General features: G+C 44.2%; 1 protein-coding gene across 1 annotated transcript in view; it reads left to right on the plus strand.

The window, feature by feature from the left end:
* Positions 1 to 15,861, plus strand: part of LOC147727456 (bifunctional methylenetetrahydrofolate dehydrogenase/cyclohydrolase 2, mitochondrial-like) — a 505,471-nt gene that overhangs the window by 28,075 nt on the left and 461,535 nt on the right. The window lies entirely within an intron of this gene.

Below are 15,861 nucleotides of genomic sequence, written 5' to 3' on the forward strand. Positions count from 1 at the left end.
TTTACGGCAGCCGCTAAGCAGGCGCGCTGCCGCGTTTTGTACCAACTGAAGGCGGAGCGTGACAGCCTTGGCCGCCCCCAGGTAAAGTATGTTACCATAGTCCAACCGGGAGGTGACCAAGGCATTCACGACCGATCGCCAGGTATCTACAGGCAACATCCACAAGATCTTTCTCAACCAACGTATAATGGTGAAGCATGTGGATGATACCTTGTTTACTTGGCATTGCATTGTCAGATCCTTGTCAATAACAACACCGAGATTACAAACCTGTTCCACAGGTGCTGGAAGGGGGCCGAGTTCAATAGGCCAGTGCCTCGAAGTCCATAGGTCGGGTTTGTGCCCCAGGACAAGGACCTCAGTCTTACCCCCATTCAACTTGAGAAGGTTATGGTCCATCCACTTGGCAATTTCACCAAGCCCAACTGAAAGGAGAGAAGTGGAGGCCTTGTCAGATTTGTTGAGCGAAAAGACAATCTGCAAGTCGTTGGTGTACGTAAATAGAGTGAGACCGACGTTGTCGGCTATATGGCCTAAAGGGGTGACATACAGATTGAAAAGAAGTGGACTAAGAATAGAACCTTGAGGGACACCGTGAGATTGGGGATAAACATTGGAGGTGGCGGATTGGGAAAAGATTTGAAAAGTGCGATCAGCGAGAAAAGAGGCCAGCCTGCCCAGGGCCGATCCTTCAACGCCCATGATGGCTAAGGCGTCCAGGAGGATTTTGTGGGAAATGGTGTCAAACGCCGCACTGAGATCTAGTAATATCAACGCGGCCGTCTCCCCTCTGTCAAGCAGGGAATGGAGATTCTCTGTAACACCTAGGAGCATCGTTTCTGTTGAGAAACCTGACCGGAATCCTGACAGCGAGGGGTGGAGTAGGTTGTTAAAGGTCACAAACTGGGTAAGGTGGCGATGAATGTGACGTTCAAGCACCATAGAAAAAGCAGGTAACAGTGAAATAGGGCGTTAGTTCGAAAGAAGTTCGGGGTCTGCAGAAGGCTTTTTCAGGAGTGGCGTGACCATAGCGTGTTTCCAGATGGCCGGGACTGTGGCAGTCTTAAGCGATAGGTTCAATGTGGAGCAGATTGCTGACAGTTGCAGGGGGTCAGGGGACCTAAGTATGGCAATGGGTAAAGGATCTAGAGGGGAACCTGATTTTATTTTGCAGAGAGTATCGAGGAGGCAATCAGGCTCTAGATCAGGCCAAGTCAGTAACGGACAGAGGATAGGGGCCCTGTGACGAGTGACCTCCTTGAGGAGAGTCGATTGAACCATAGGATTATGTCCCTGCTTACAAGTGGAGATGTCCTGGTGGATCTTGTCCACCTTATTTATAAAGAACTGGGCAATGCTGTCACATCTTCGGCTCGACAAGGGGGGAGCTTTGGCTATGGTGAGAGACCCTGCAACGTTTTTGACTAGGCCAAACAAACAAGACTTTGGATTTGTCAAGGGCCTCTTCTATAGACTTCACCACAAAGTTGGTTCTGGTAGAGGCACAGGCTGTGTGGTAGGTTTTTAAAGCAATTCTGTAGACAAGAGTTGATGGCTTAGAATAGTCTTTGCGCCAAACGTGTTCCAGCTTCTTGCAGCGGGATTTCTCGGCCTTTAGGGTCTCTGTATACCAAGGAGCTGGAGTCTTGTGAAGCACACCCTTCTTTAACGAAACAGGGAGACAGATATCAATGGCAGTTTTTAGCCAGGCATCCATCGAGGAGGCTGTGGTTTCCGCATCCACTGACATAAGCAGTTCAGCGGGAGGTGAGATGCTAACACTTAGTTCAAAGAACAAATGTCCAATTTTTTCCAAGCCCTCTTGCTTTCCGTATGGATATCATTGTGAGAAACTCGAGCAGTCCTGGACGTAATTCTGAAGCTGACCAAAAAGTGATCGGACCAGAGGACGGGCAAGGCCGGGTGGCATGTCAAGTCAGGCAGATTCGAGAAGATGGGATTTAATAGATGTCCTCCTTTATGAGTGGGCCGGAGTTAAGGAGGGTGACATTCATTGCCTGACAGTCGGCAATCAAGGTTATGGCTGCACTGTTGCTAGGGTCGTCTAAGTGAATGTTGAAGTCACCTACCACTAGGAGAGAACTGGATTTAGTCAAAAATGAAGCAATGAAATTGGACAGATGGGAAACCCAGTCTTTAACAGGTCCCAGAGGGCGGTAGATTAATAAGCCGGACAGCGAAGTTTTGGGGTGAAGAACAAGTTTAAAAGACGCGACTTCACAGTTGTGCAAGGCAATGTCTTCCAATTGGCATTGATATATACTTTTAAAAACAATAGCGATGCTGCCACCAACTTGTGCCCCTCTGTCACACCTAACAATGGCATAATTGGCTGGCAGTGCCTCCGCGATGTCTGGGCCAGAGCCATTGTGAAGCCACTATTCAGTAACAAAGAGGGCATCAGGCTGTTCGTTGTTTAGGAGATCAAGGATCTCACGCCTGTGCTTCGGTATGGACCGGCAGTTCATACTATGAAAGTTGTAAACAGTTTCAGGATTAATCGGCGGTTTGGGAGTGCAGCTACGACAAAGCTGAGGAACTTCGAGTGACAGGGAGCACTTACAGCAAGATTGGAAGGTTCTGCTGGTTGGACTGAACAAGGAGCATGCCGCTTTGCGTTGCAACCTGTAGGCTCGTAGAAGATTGGCACTATGTATAAGTCTGGGAGACGAATCGGCAGTTTGGCCAGGGGGTATGGGCCCTGGGCCCGCCAGGGCGCGGACGGGCGCAGACGGGCTCGCCTTTGGCGGGCCGTCGGCGCGCCCGCCCGCTGCGCGGACGGGGACGCCGCTCCATTAATACCGGAAGAGGGTGGGGCGGAAGAACCAATTGGTCCGCAACCCGGCGCCTCCACCAAGATGGCGGCTTCCCTTACAGCGTCCCGCGTCAGCTCGTATTCGGCTGCGGGGACAGCTGTGAGGGTCATGTAAGTTACAGAATGCCCCCGAAGTGTGACACCCACTAAAAACAATAATAACTATTTTAAAAATCGGTTTGTGCAAAATGGGCAAAGCAGCAATTCGAGCAGCAGATTAATAAATGCAGTGGCCTAAGCCCCGGCTTTCCGCCTCAGGGCATAAATTAGCAACAATTACTGTAGCTCCTATAAGGTTTGGAGTTTTGATCTCAAAATGTTTGTTAGTAAAAATGAATTTACAAACAGTTTTAGGAAGGCTATCTTTACTTTTGAGCAAATTGGTTAGCACTTTACTGTCTTCATGATAAGCATGACTTGAAACAGACTTCTCCTACCTCCAAGCACCAAAAGTATTTATTGGCAGAAGCTGTAGGACACACCGTGGCCATGAAAATGACTTCAAATGAACGCAATTCAAAGTCATGTCAGCTTGCAGTGTGATATGTAGCTTTCAAAGTGCTGCTTGCCACAACCCCGTCTACCACCCTAGACCACTGAATATTTGTACTTGTATTGACTATACAGATAGTGAAAATGCATTGTGTCCTAAAAATATAATAATAATAATAATAATAATACAGAGTTTTCTAAAGCACGTACGGTTACCTCATAGGAAGTGTCCCGGCGCTAAGCGTGCAGTACGAGAGATGGGAGTAGTGAGGGAGATGAATCAGCAGTTTGGCCAGGGGGTATGGGCCCTGGGCCCGCCAGGGCACGGACGGGCGCAGGCGGGCTCGCCTTTGGCGGGCCATCGGCGCGCCCGCCCGCTGCGCGGACGGGGACGCCGCTCCATTAATACCGGAAGAGGGTGGGGCGGAAGAACCAATTGGTCCGCAACCCGGCGCCTCCACCAAGATGGCGGCTTCCCTTACAGCGTCCCGCGTCAGCTCGTATTCGGCTGCGGGGACAGCTGTGAGGGTCAGGTAAGTTACAGAATGCCCCCGAAGTGTGACACCCACTAAAAACAATAAAAACTATTTTAAAAATCGGTTTGTGCAAAATGGGCAAAGCAGCAATTCGAGCAGCAGATTAATAAATGCAGTGGCCTAAGCCCCGGCTTTCCGCCTCAGGGCATAAATTAGCAACAATTACTGTAGCTCCTATAAGGTTTGGAGTTTTGATCTCAAAATGTTTGTTAGTAAAAATGAATTTACAAACAGTTTTAGGAAGGCTATCTTTACTTTTGAGCAAATTGGTTAGCACTTTACTGTCTTCATGATAAGCATGACTTGAAACAGACTTCTCCTACCTCCAAGCACCAAAAGTATTTATTGGCAGAAGCTGTAGGACACACCGTGGCCATGAAAATGACTTCAAATGAACGCAATTCAAAGTCATGTCAGCTTGCAGTGTGATATGTAGCTTTCAAAGTGCTGCTTGCCACAACCCCGTCTACCACCCTAGACCACTGAATATTTGTACTTGTATTGACTATACAGATAGTGAAAATGCATTGTGTCCTAAAAATATAATAATAATAATAATAATAATACAGAGTTTTCTAAAGCACGTACGGTTACCTCATAGGAAGTGTCCCGGCGCTAAGCGTGCAGTACGAGAGATGGGAGTAGTGAGGGGAAGTCCATGGCTCTGATCTAATGAGTAAAGAGCCAGGTTTTCAGGCCCTTTCTAAAACCAGACTCTGAGGAGGCTAACTGTATGCCAGGAGGCAGAGTGTTCCACAGCCTTGCCGTATTGGCCGAGAACGTCCTGCCACCCAGACGTGCCCTTCTTACGATTAGTTGGAGTAGAGAGCTGGAGCGTAGGAGTCTCGTCTGTGAGTATCTGGGGAGTCGAGCTTTTAAGTACTTGGGGCAGCTCCCATGTAAGGCTCTGAAAGCCAAAGTCAGAGCCTTAAATTTTATCCTACTAGCTACTGGCAGCCAGTAGAGTGCTCGCAAATGCGGAGAGACATGCTGCTTAAAAGGGATAAACTTTATCAGCCTCGCAGCCGCATTTTGGACGGTTTGCAACCGTTGGATCAAGTATTTGGGCAAGCCCAGGTACAAGCCGTTGGCATAATCCAGCCTTGAGGTGACCATAGCATGGATTACCGTTTTCCAGCAGCCTTCAGGTAGTAGCAGGAGAATTTTTCGCAAATTCCTCAGTTTGCTTAAGCAGCCTCCTACAACCTGTTGGATGTGGGGAGAAAAAGATGAACTATCATCCCACTTCACCGCCATATTTTTTACCTGTGTGCTAGGGAGGGGTGCCAGACCCATCTCAGCTGGCCACCACAGCTCAGAAGAGGGGTAGGGGCCTTTTCCGAGGAAAATAACCTCTGTTTTACCGGCGTTCAGTTTCAGTTTGTTTGTGTTCATCCAGCAAGCTACATCGCGGAGGCACCCTTTGAAATTAGCAAATGCTGCCTCCGACACCTCCGAATACGGGAGGACAAGCTGGGTGTCATCGGCGTACGAGACTGCCGTGACTCCCCAGTTAGCAATTAAAGAAAAAAGAGGGGCTAAATAAACATTAAAAAGTAGCGGACTAAGAGCAGAGTATACAGATAGTGAAAATGCATTGTGTCCTAAAAATATCATGACATTGGTGGGTTGAATGTTTGTATAAAATATCCTCTTGTTCGTTTGAATGAGGCAGAAGGGCACATCCGACAGACAATAAAATATACCTGTGGGCTGATCCAAGATGTAATTCACAATGCCTCAAAGCAGTGACTACAGCTTCCAGAGCCAAAGAAGCCAGTGGCTTAAGGAGGCTGACCTAAAGCACCTTCCTGTAGGAGGAGTGTCTGTAATAAATATTCAATATGTTTACCATGAAAGGAGCAAGGAGCAGTATATGTGAAAAGGAGAGAAATGCCAATAGTTAAATTGTATATTAGCAGGAAATGTTTGTGTTATGTTTTGTTTATTTGTCTTATCTAGAATAAGCTGGTCATTTCCGAGACTGATTTGCGTCAAGTAGTTTACATTCTTGACACTAGAAACCCATATCTTCTCTCCTCGTAGATATCTCTTTTAAATTTGACACAATCAAGCTAATCTTATGAATATCTCTAGTTGGTACATGGGTACTGATGAGTTGTCTTTAACTGGACTTGTCTGATCGATCTCATCAGATCAGTAAGGGTAACTACTTCCGTAGCTCTGTAAACTTGAATCTGGGAGGATCCCAAAGAACAATCATGTACCCCACCCTCCTTAATCTCTACCTTGAACCGCTTCGTATGATCCTAAAGAACTATGGAAGGTTAGGCCCCCCATATGCTGATGATAGACTGCTCTTTCCTAAGATTTCCTCTCCCAAGAATATTTTGCATCATGCTTAAATCCTTGTGCATATCCTGGATTAGATAACATCCCACCACTTTAAACTAAGACAATTAACTGACAATGCGCAGTATTCCACTCATTCACTCTACCATTATTGTCCACATTTAGATTCACTGCCCCAGTATTCTTGATTACAATCCTTCCATTTTGGAATATACAAATCATTAAAAGGCATTCTTGAGAAAAGAGTCAGCTTCTAAGCACTACTTATTTATAGTAAGCAGTCTAAATATCGAGTTTTTAATTTCGACCTACAATAATATCGAGTTGGAAATATCGTAGGGACACAATATCTAAATCAAGAATATCGACAACCAGAATATTGACCTGAAGGTAAGAAATATCGTTTTTGTTAATATTGAAGTTAGTAATATCGATAGCAAAAATATCGGTTACTAATATCGATATTTATATTAGTGTTATGTATTTTATAATATATTTTATATGTTTGTGTTTATATTTTTTGTTAATTATTGTACTCGTTTTAGAATATATGTATAACATTTTTAGGAGTTAGTAATTTTTTTTAAAGTAAATTATGCGTTCTAGTACAGTAGCGGGTTGTGGGTTTAGAGGGGAATAGGGTGGGAAGTAATTTAATTATATTAAATTAATTTAAACATTTTAGGAATTAGTAAATATTTTTAAGTAGATTTTGCGTTTTTGTTCTGTAGCGGGTGTGGGTTTATAGGGGAATAGGGTGGGAAGTAATTTATTTGTAATTAAGTAAATATTTATTTTTATTTATTGGTATTGATAATTAATTTTATGTTAAATAATTATTAATTGGTAATTAATTTTATTATTGATTAATTAGTAGTTATATTAAGTGTATTAATATATTATTGAAGTGTGTTGTGAGTTTATAGGATAATAGGGTGGTAAGTAATGTAATTGTAATTAAGTAATTATTTATTTTATTGTTGAGTATTGATAATTAATGTATTGTTAATTGATTATTAATTGGTAATAACTTTTTAATAATTCATATTTTTATGTTTTGGAAATTAATTTATTGTGCATTAATTAATACTTGGTAATTAATTGTTATTAATGATTATTTATTGGTATTTATCTATAATGTATTGTTAATTAACTATTATTTGCTAAATATGTTTTAATAATTATTGTTTTATGGTATTGAAAATTATTTTTGGATTTAATTATTATTTGGTAATTAATTGTTAATAATTATTACTTAATTGTATTTATCAATTTAATTGTTAATTAATTATTAATTGGTCATTATGTTTAAGTTACTATTTATTGGTATTGTTAATTCATTTATTGTTATTTAATAATTAAATTATTTTTTATTAAAATAATTATTTTAATTATTATTAAGTTATTTTTTTACCCCTACGCTATCCAACACTTTCCCTACTGTTGCAGTCTCTGGAGTTGGAATATAAATTTTACCATCTTCGCTATCCAACACTTTTCCTAGTGTTGCACTCGATGGAGTTGGAGTAGTAATTGTTACCCCTATGCTATCCAACACTTTCTCTACTGTTGCACTCTCTAGAGCTGGAATAGTAATGTTAACCTCTGCACTATCCAACACTTTCCCTACTGTTGCACTCTCTGGAGGTGGAATGGTAATTTTTACCCCTACACTATCTAACACTTTCCCTACTGTTGCATTCTCTGGAGTTTGAATAGTAATTTTTACCCCTACGCTATAAAACACTTTCCTTACTGTTGCACTCTCTGGAGTTGTAATAGTAATTTTAACCTCTATGCTATCCAACACTTTCCCTACGGTTGCACTCTCTGGAGTTGGAATAGTAATTTTTACCCCTACGCTATCCAAAACTTTCCCTACTGTTCTGCTCTCTGGAGTTTGAATAGTAATTTTAACCTCTACACTATCCAACACTTTCTCTACTGTTGCACTCTCTGGAGTTGGAATAGTAATTTTAACCTCTATGCTATCCAACACTTTCCCTACTGTTGCACTCTCTGGAGTTGGAATAGTAATTTTTACCTCTATGCTATCCAACACTTCCCTACTGTTGCACTCTCTGGAGGTGGAATAGTAATTTTAACCCCTACGCTATCCAACACTTTCCCTACTGTTGCGCTCTCTGGAGTTGGAATAGTAATTTTAACCCCTACGCTATCCAACACTTTCTCTACTGTTGCACTCTCTGGAGTTGGAATAGTAATTTTAACCTCTATGCTATCCAACACTTTCACCACTGTTGTACTCTCTGGAGTTGGAATAGTAATGTTTACCCCGACGCTATCCAACACTTTCCCTATTTTTGCACTTTCTGGAGTGGGAATACTAATTTTAACCTCTACGCTATCCAACACTTTCCCTACTGTTGCACTCTCTGGAGTTGGAATAGTAATTTTAACCTCTAAGCTATCCAACACTTTCCCTACTGTTGCACTCCTTGGAGTTGGAGTAGAAGTTTGCCTAGCCTACGAGAAGGTAAGTTTCAATTCTATTAAGGACGCGGAGACGAGGATTATGCTCAATATTCTCTCTTCGCTTTATTCAAATTTCACACAGCAGCTCTTCATATAACCAGTAACAAACTACATTTCCCACAACACAGGGGAAATAAAAACACAGTCTCTCTTAAGTCCTTTCACAGTTTCCATGAAGATCTTCCCATAAATCATCCTGCAACTTCCTGCACTTCCTCTTTCTTCGCTGGAGGAGTTCTCCCATGGTTAGGCACTTTGCTGCGCATGATCATTCCCTAAAAGAAACCACCCCAAATTACCTATGGTACCATTAACTGTTTGAACATTGGAGTACATCACTCCAATCAACATTATGTGTACACAGCAGTGATCATAATAGGGAACAGTGTAAGCATTACGCAATAACGAAACAGAGTTACTTACACCTATTACGGCGAGGGATAGCAACCAACGCGCTTGCTGGGTAGGATAATCTTCGCCTCCGCATCCTTAATAGAATTGAAACTTACCTTCTTGTAAACTAGGCAAATTTCTATTCTATGTCAGGACCGGAGGCGAGGATTATGCTCCCTTAAAGTTTAGTCACCACCACTTGCGCTACACTCAGCAGAGGTTTAAAATAGAACCGCTTAAAGGTGGAATCCGATGACCAGTCCACTGCTCTCATAAGGTCTTCCAAACGCACCCCAAGGTTAAACGCTTTGGAAGCCATCGCACCCCGAGCGGAATGCGCACCAAAAGCTTGTGTAATAATACCTGCCTCCTGCATCACCCACCGTACCCAGCGGGCGATAGTGGGGAGGAAACTGCATTAAAGGGCTTCTTGAGGGCTATAAGGAGTTGTCGTTTGCTTGGTGGATGAGCTTCCTCCGTAGCTTCCTCATAAGCTTTTAAGCATTGCACCACACAAAGCTTAGGAGATTCTGCAAAAGCAGGATAGGAAATTGCGCGAGTGTTTGATTTGGTTTGTCTACTCACCGTAAAAGTCACCCCATCCAGAGAAAAAACTCTGGCAGTGATGTCTAGAGCACGAACATCAGACACTCTCCTACATGACACCAAACATAATAACATGGCTAGTTTAGCTGACAATGTCTTGCGTGAAAGAAAACAATCAGGTTGCCATGATACAACAAATTCAGAACCAGGTTTACATCTCACAGACAAAAACATCAAAATTGGAGTAGGGTCAGAGGCCAAAGTTTAATGACTCAGCAGGATATACAGCCCCAAACTAGCATCAGAAAATACAAAGAATATCCTGCAGTCAACATCTATAAAACAGAGAATAACTTTACGACTACATAGACTGATCAACAAAAAATACGCAAAATTTGTACGGATTTTCATCACTCACCGGTCCCGGTGACATGCTTCATCATCTGGGTCTCCTTTAGAGGGCTACTACTCCAACATAGTGATGGAGGAGCCCAAGGATGTTTTACAAAGTATTAATCACTACAGATGTGAGCAAATATGATGAAAAGAGTGTATGGGAAGAAAGTGAAGTGCAAAAGAATGTGATGTGAATCTAAAATTGAAGCGGAATCGAGTGGTTGGAGAACATCCCTGAGCAAATGAATGGCCTCCATTTTGAAGTGTCTGTACACCAACCACTTGTTGAACTCCCGAAGGTTGATCACAGGCCCGACCTCAGTCGGTCTTGTCCACCAGAAAAATATTGCTGAGGAAGCCTGACGGATGAACCTCTGTGTGACACACTGCTCCTTTGCGGAGCAACTCTTGCACTTCCTCGTGTATTAAAGCTGCGTCGGGTGCGCAGAACACAATTGGTCGGGGGGCTCGCGCCTGCCAAGGGGACCCATAAAACTCTATTTGAAATCCTCAGACTGTTTGGAGTACCCAAGAATCCCCTGTCAGAGATTCCCAAGCGGGGAAGAACATCGCTAACCTGCCCCCAACCTGCAGCGGCGCAGCCGGCAAGACACTCACCGTTGTTATTGCCGCTGTTCCCTCTGTAGCTGCGTCCTTGGAATCTTTGACCCCTGGTTGGGTAAAAGCTGGTGAAGCTCTGGTCTGACTGATATTGTCCGCACCCGGAGCCTTGCCCCTACCTTCGGGCTGCTGGTTTTGGTCACGGCTGGGCGGGCGGCTCCTACCCCGCCCTGCCCCGTGGAAAACCCCGTGAAAAACCTGCGGAGTAAAAACTCTCTTTATGTTCGTTTGAGCTTTGTCGAGGGATGTGAACGTAGCCACGAACTTCCCAAGTTCCTTTACGAACAGGCCACCCTGCGCCAAGGCCCCCACTTCGGAACCTGCCAAGTCCCCCAGTTTGGGGTCAACCTTAATCAACAGAGACCTATGCCTCTCTGTCAAAATGGCGCAATTGGCATTGCCTACAAAACAGATCGCCCGTTGCGCCCAGGCTGAGAGGACCTCAGGTTCAATCAAAGAACCCGAAACCCGAGCTTCCTCCGCCATGTCTAGGATCTTGGCAAGCGGACCGATGGTATCTAGCAGTTTGTCCTGACATGAGCGCCAGGTGCGATCTATTCCCTTCTTGGGATCCTTAATAAACTTGGCCAAGAAAGTCGCCATTTTGCTTTCAATCTCTGGGGTGATGGAAACCTTGCCGTCTAAAGTGGGCGGGGGGCACTCAGCCCTTAGTCTACTGCGTGCCTCGTTCTCCAAAGGTTTCCTGAGGTGGGAAGCCAGATATAAAGCTGCTTTCTCGGTGGGCACCCATTCCGCAGAGCGGGGATGAACAATGTCATCTGGGTCTAGCATGTCGGAAACAGTCGCCTTAGGTGGGTCCGAGGACCCCGCAGGCCTCCACGACCTTGAGGAGCCCGCCTCGTCATCAGAAGCATCCGAAGAATCCCCTTGCTGCGTTCCAGGGGACGCTGGTGGGAGTTCGTCATTCCCAGTAGAGGGGTCCTGAGGCGGTAAAATGGGGGCTGTATGCTCCAAAAATGCCTGTTTAAGGCGCTCAAAGGCGTCCGTATCTACCTCTCTATCGCACTTTTTCTTAGGCGGGGGAGGACCCTGACCGTCTGAGGCTTGACTTGGAGTACCCAACATCCCCAGGATTGCAGGGGGTGGCTGCCCCATCTTAGCGCAAAGTTTCTCTATTTTGTCCGCTAGACGCTGTTCCATAGGCGTCATTAGGTCTGACACTGCCTTATGAATAGAATCGTCGACTTTGGCGTAAAAATCGTCATCCCATTGCAGGTATGCCAAGAAGTCTTCCTCCTCATAGTAATCTTGCTCCATGTTAAGTGCACACACCCACACGAGCACAGCACCGGGTACTGAGGTTAGAGCTGTTGAACACCAGTTGCTAAGAGCTTTGGAGCACTCTTCCGCTAACGCAGTAACTTTTGGGGCTGAGGGTCTCTCAGTAATGCTAGCGGCCTAAGGCAAAATAGACGGGCTTTCCAGCCCAAGGACACCACTCTCCCAACGTTTCCAACGAGAAAAAGCTGCTGCCTGATGTGGTGTCCGGGAGAACTAACTGCCGAAGTCCCCACTGCGCTACCTACTCGACCGTGGATCGGGCATTAATGGGATGAGAATCCCTCGGTGCACCGCACCACTACCTACCCGCGGAGCGGGCGTAATCACAAATGGGGGAAAATTTGAATACAGACCCAGAACACCTGGGCGATTTCAGGCGGGCCGGGCGCAGACTTGCACTGAGGACCGGAGCGCGTCTACTGTTATTCCTGTCAGAACGCGCTCCGGGACCCAAGTCGTGATGCCCCCACAGTGGCCTCTAGCGGCCGCGAACTGCACCACTGTCCGCTTGTGAAATGGGATACCGCGGAAGGTGCGCACGAGCGCTCCCGTGGTGTAGGGGGATCTGAAATAAAGAGCAGCGAAGAAAGAGGAATTTGCAGGATGATTTATGGGAAGACCTTCATGGAAACTGTGAAAGGACTTAAGAGAGACTGTGTTTTTCTTTTCCCTAGTGTTGTGGTAAATGAAGTTTGTTACTGGTTATATGAAGAGCTGCTGTGCGAAATTTTAATAAAGCGAAGAGAGAATATTGAGCATAATCCTCGCCTCCAGTCCTGACATAGAATAGCAATTTTAACCCCTATGCTATCCAGCACTTTCCCTATTTTTGCACTTTCTGGAGTGGGAATACTAATGTTACCCCTACGCTATCCACTATTTACTGTTTTAGTTAATGTAATGTATAATTTATGGAAAAAACTTTTTTTTAATTTGTTATATATATTTTTTATATTTTTATTTATATTATTATTGTATGTATGTATTTATAATTTATATAATGTTTTTAAACAATTTATAAGTTATTACAATAATTAATTGTAAATATTATTAGGTATATATATATTATATTTTATGAGAAGGTCCATGTGGAGGAGTGAGTTCAGGCGCTGGAGGTCTAAGCATCCTTGGCGGGGACTAGAACTCCTCCATTTAGAAGTACATCCTCACCCTGGGAGAATCACTCCTACGATGGAGTTGGACACCGCAAGATGGCACTGACCACGGAAGCGGTGGTTTTGTGGGATCGTGCTATTGCTTATTAGGATTGGTTACACTGGGCACACGAAATTCAAGCTTCATGAAAATCGTCGCTGTATGTCCTCTTCCTTTTATATTTGGCAACCGGTCCGAAACAACGAGCTGTCCCCAAGTGCAGAACAGAATTCCCTCTGAGATATATGAATTGATAAGGAACTGACAGGATACAAAAGACAGCGACGTTATCTGAAGTAAAAAATGTATAAATTGGTCAAATGCGTGACTTTGGTTTTAAAAAGGAAAGAAGTTAGTGGGATGCCTTCAGGTGCAGTTGGAGGACTCGCAATAATCCAGTCCGGATTTTATTTGTTACATAACATAGCATGTTGGGAATTGTTTTGAAATTGCTCAAACAGGACAGTATAACACAGTTTGTAAATAACCTTGAGGCAAACTTTGTTTTGCAGGATTTACACTGTTGTGGTTTTTTATGAATATACTGCTGTTATGCTCTTTGTGCAAAAAAACGAACGGCATTCTTCTCACATGTTTGCAGTTACCCAATCACTGTGAAGTGAAGTGCATCTTCAATTTTAATGAAATGTAAGCTTTAAAAGAAGCACCAACATGGCTCAATTCAGGTTGATAAAGGCAGCTTGACTGCTGAAACGCGTCCCGGTTCTTGTGTATGCTGTAACCAACGCAATAAACGAGAGAGAACCCCCACAACAATGTGTGCTGGCTCCTCAAATTAATTCAGTTGGGGAATATATTCATATTATATTTTATATGTATATGTTTAATTTTGTTTTTACATTATATCTATTACTTATAATTTTAAACATATTTTTAACTATGTTTATCTCAAATATATGTATTATTTACTTTATTTTACATTATTTTTTAACATTTAAATAAAACTATATTTTTAACAACGATATTTTTGACAACAATATTTTTATACTTACCATAATGTAGATAGGACTTCGATATTCTTTAAATCGATATTTCGGCTCTGATATTTTTGATGTCGATATTTTTGACGTTGATATTCAGTCAGTGATTCCTTATTTATATGGCTAGGAAAGGACACACTTACAGGTGCATTTATTGTGTGGCATCTGACAGTTTGTTTGTGAATGTGATCTAAAGACCACATTTCACTTAGTTTTTCAAGACTCGAATTTGGCAAATATCTTAAGGCCAATATCCCAAAAACACTTCTGGCACCAGTGAGAGCATTGAGATGCAGCAGTTTGCTTTGTCATTGTAAGCAAACATTTTGGGGCTCAGTCCGCCCGTCATCCTGTCGTGTGTAGGGACCGCCCGCCATAAGGGCGGGGATCCCGTTGGGGGTATTAGGATGTGCCCGCCACAGTGGCGGGCGGATCCTGTATCTTTAGCATTCAGCACCGCCCGCCACAATGCTAAAGATACATGTTGTGCATTACAAAGCATAACGTGACAGGCACCGCGCGGTGCCTGCTACGTTGTACTTTGCAATACTGGGGGGTACCATAGGTACCCCCCATGTGCACCCCCACCCCCTCAGAGTCCCTGGGGGCCAGCAACGGGCCCCCGCACGGTGTCTCCGCATGCGGCATTGGAAAATGCTCATGCTAATATGGCTGGTGGTGTATTAAACCTTTTCCGCCCCAGTCGCAAGGCGACCGGGGCGGAAAAGCGGTGGACGGTCTTTCCGTCCACTGCCGTCCCCTCTGCCATACTAATATGCCAGGGGGTCATTCCGGGTAGGATGGCGGGCAGATTGCCCAATGCAGGCCGGCATTGGCTACCGCCAGCCTTCCTAATGTGCCCCTTTGTTCGCATCCTTTTGCACTAACACTGCATTGTCTTTCTAATGAATCTAGCTAGATCACTTTACAAGATGGTCTCATTCGCCCATAAGACAATGTATTCATCCACATCTTCCTTCTTCAAGAGGCTGAAATTGCAGTTTCACTTAGTTTGCCTTGTTTCTTATGTTTTCAGCTCACTATCTTGTTATGAGTGGCTTCCATTAGAAGCATCTATTGTGATTGACTGCATCAGATTCCATTTTTCACTGCTGTGACATACCAACCATGAAAAAAGCTGTTTCCCACTGTTGCTACGTTACAAGGGACATCGCTTGGTTCCCCTGTATTTTGTTGCTTTGCCCAGTAGTGCGGCATCCCGAGCCACTTGGAAAATAGGTGGCTGGCTGCCCCATCGTCCCTCTGCTATCTCTCCTGTGTATCCACAGATCAGACAGAAGTGGAAGAAAATGGGTGGTGTGTTGCCTGCTCCGACCACTGTCTCCCCTGTCATTAACAGGTCTTTCCAGACTTGTACTTACAATTGAAAACAACCTTTGGGATGGGAGGCTACGGTATGTATGCCCCCACCTCAAACCATCCCCTCCCACCCCCTCAAACTACCCCCTCCCATCCACCGTCCCCCACCACCCCACCCATCCCGTTTTCCTCTGCCCTGCGTAAATGTTCAAAGCAGGGGTGGATGATTTGGGAAGGAATACATGAAAAAAAATTGAGAAAAGTAGATTTGAATAACAGATCTTTTTCACATCAGTGTGCTCAGTGGCATCATAGAAAACTGAAGCTTCAGCTTCACTCCTGTTATCGATTTGATGTCCCTCAGAGTCCTTTGGTGAAAAGCATTCACTTATTCACTGTTACCCATCTATAATTCTGTACATTTACTTACCTCACTAAGTGGTATCTCCGTCCC

The sequence above is a fragment of the Lissotriton vulgaris genome, chromosome 3_1 (assembly GCF_964263255.1).
Source record: "Lissotriton vulgaris chromosome 3_1, aLisVul1.2, whole genome shotgun sequence".
Classification (NCBI taxonomy): Eukaryota; Metazoa; Chordata; class Amphibia; order Caudata; family Salamandridae; genus Lissotriton; species Lissotriton vulgaris.